Source organism: Nannospalax galili, unplaced genomic scaffold (assembly GCF_000622305.1).
Source record: "Nannospalax galili isolate Female #2095 unplaced genomic scaffold, S.galili_v1.0 scaffold229, whole genome shotgun sequence".
NCBI lineage: Eukaryota > Metazoa > Chordata > Mammalia > Rodentia > Spalacidae > Nannospalax > Nannospalax galili.
In genome coordinates, this window is record NW_008360328.1 from 790,609 (window position 1) to 793,946 (window position 3,338).

The following is a 3,338-nucleotide window of genomic DNA, read 5'->3' on the forward strand; positions in this document are numbered from 1 at the left end:
TACTCAGAACACAGATCTGCAGGGAAAGGATTCTTTCCACTTTCTGCTCCTGACTTCTAATCTGGGCTGGCACCTCCTGGCCAAGACAGCTAGATAGAACAATCTTCTCACTTTCATGAGTATAAGCAAATGTTTGCTCTTCAAACACAGGAGGGAGTATTGCCTTCTACCAAGATGGGCACATTGCATCCATGGTTCTATTACACCCACCACTCTCCCACAACAGACTCATCCTATCCCACTCCTTGTTACTTCATGGCTGGTAAGTGTTGGGCTGGCCAGTTGCCGGGTCCTTGGAACCCAAGCCCTCAGTGCTGAGCCACTCCACTTGGCCACTCCATCTTCAGCCAGTGGAAGAGAAAAGATAACTCCTGGAAAGGGGCAGGGATGATCAACTGGAAAGCCTGAGACCCAGTTTCTGATCCCCAGGATCAGTTGGATGTCACCAGGAGGCTCTTTTTAAGCAACCAACACTAATGATTTATTCCGCTCACCCACAGATGTGGGGATTTATTTGCTGATATTTGTTGTTAATTTTAATGCAACTGAAAATTGTTTACATTTATTATTTATTTACTTGTGTGTATCTGCACTCACTATACCATGACACACATGTGGAGGTCAGGGGACAACTTGCAGGAGTTGGTTCTCTCCTTCCACCTTGTGGGTTGTGGGGCTGAAACTCAGGTAATCAAGTTTGTTGACAAATACCTTCACCCACTAAGTCATCTTGCATGTATATGTATGTATGTATGTATGTATGTATGTATGTATGTATGTATATATTTAAAGATGATTTGGTTGATTTGCTTCTCCTGGTCTCTGAATTCTGGTTGGGGCATCTGGGCTGGCCCTGTCTCCCAGCTCCTTGTCTCTGAATTCTGGTCAGGGTACCTGCCTCTCAGCTGTCCATCCATCTGCTCATTCATTTCTTCATAGAAGTCAGCCCTGGCTCCATCTCGGCAGTTTCCAATACTCTAATGACACTATTGGAATCCATCCCTGGGTGCACAAATGCAGTTTCATTTCCCTTTCTCTCCCTTGGCAGGCTAGGTGGCCTCCCAGTGCTTAGGATGACAGGGCATTCTAACTGGAATAGGGGAGATTGCTCTGGTAAACCACAGAGTTCCTGAGTTGCTTTCTGCAAAGACAGTTGGCCCTCGCATCTAGGACCTCCTACTCTAGACCTAGCTTATTTTTCCCATGAGCTCCTCAGGGTTTGGGGGCTAAGGAAAACGGTCCCTGAAGACCAACCCTTTTCATAGAAGAGCCTACCCACTTTCTCTCTGTCCATAGGGGAATTTCTAAGACTTGGCCTTAGCCTCAGTTGCTAACTTCCATTGCTCTTCTTTCCCATTCATTCATCCTCCTGCCTCATTCTATACATGCTGGCCTTTCCTGTCCCTCCACTGCAGTGTGTTCCTTCCTGCTTAGTGGCTTTGGATTCTGAGTCCTCGGATCTTTCTTATCAGAGTACAATTGCTTTAGTTTGGGGCTTCCTAAGCCTGGGGATGGAACTGGTTGGTTCTTTTATTTTGGGATAAGACATGGTAATCAGAGGGTTTTTAGCTGCAGTATCAGGGCTCTGGCTGGCAGAGGCCTTGGATGCTGGTTTCCTACTTTGCAGCCCCATCTGAGTGGTGCTGGGTGGAAGGCCTAGCTGTGCCACTTTGCTAAGGTTATGAGGATCTGGCCTACTTTCTGGGTCCCCAGGCACTTTGCCTTCAGGAAGGGGAGGGGAGTGTGGCCTGTTGAGGGTGTGCAACTGTGTGTCTGCTTGAGCAAGGTCTCTAGTTGGATGAAATTAGTCTCAAATAAGACAATCCAGGATCTGGACAGAGATTCAGGATAAGAAAGGGGAGGTTACCGAAAAACTCTCATTTACTATGGACAGACAGGTCAGAGCACTGAAAGCAGGAAGGAATTGTGCCAAGGCATGATGGTCCTATGGGTCACCTAGACCCTCTCCTTCCACTGTCTCCTGTTGCTCCAGCTGGAGGAACATGGGGAAAAAACTCCCCCCAAAAACATACTTTCTGTAGAACAACCAAGTGGCTGCCAGTCATTCACTGACATCATCAGGATGTCTGGGAGCATCACAGGGTGGCAGAGTGGCCTCATCACTTTACAGCTGGGGCTTGAAGTCCAACAAAGGAAATGATTTGTCAAAGGTCAGTCAGTTACTTTGGAGGGCAGCCAGGTCTCTGGTGTGTGTTGTGGGCGGTGGGAGGCAACTCTCAGGTATCCTAACTGCATGCACAGTGCTCCGGTGCTTTTAGTCTGGGTCCTCAGGACTCTACTAGACTGATTTCACTGTTCCATGTGGAAGAAGAGAAATAAGAATGGTGTGGGGCACTTGGCTATCACTGCCAGGTTGCTGTTTTGTTTGAATCTCCTCCTTTTTACCTAGCTGATGAGGGAGAGGACCCCATCCAGGGCTTATGGGATGACTGAACTTATGGAGCTGAGTGGATGAGGTTGATAGCAGTTTATAGATCATGTATGGTCACAGTTCAGAGGAGGACACAGTACACGTGGGATGTGTTTCTTGTACCCGGAAACTGAACAGCTAGGACCTGTGGGAGGCAGGCTTTGGAGTGTCGGAAGAAGATGTGATGCTCCATTCTCTGAAGGAGGGTGTGACTGACAGGTTGGCTTATCCTTGCAGATTTGCAGAAAACTGAGGGTCACTCCTCAGGGATAAGCAGGAACTGAGCTTGGTCTTCATGTTAAGGAGGGTTGTTTGTCTGGGTACCTAATGAGGGGGTGGGATGAGGGTTGGGGGCACTTCTCTCTGATTTGATCAGATATAGAGACATTTGAGGTCCTCTTGATTTTATCAGATATCAAGGCAGCACTTGATACTGAACCCTAATTTTGGGCCAGTTGAGGCCACACACCTGCCTTTTCAATATTTTGGTTCTCAGAGTATATCTTTGCATTGTTTTTGAAATGATGATAGTAGATTGCATGTGTGTTTTTAACATCCTTATGTGGAAAAAAGAAAAGAAACAAGAGAAAGGCCACACCTCTGTTGATTTTTAAATTTCCTTGGAAACATGACTAATCTATGAAATTTAAAAATCTTGGAACCCCTGCTGTCCTCTCTGCTCTCTTTCCTAATTCTAGGTGGGGTCAGCTCCCCTAGGAACTGCATACATGCTTAGAGAATATAACAAATAGAAAAATAAAGATTAGTCTTTAGGACTCAAGGCAGAGGCTGAAAGGAGAGAGTATTCAGGCTGGCCTGGAACTCATAATCCTCTTGCTTCAGCCACTTGCATGCTAGGATTCAGGTGTATGCCACCAAACCTGGCTAACAATTATTTAAAAATTTT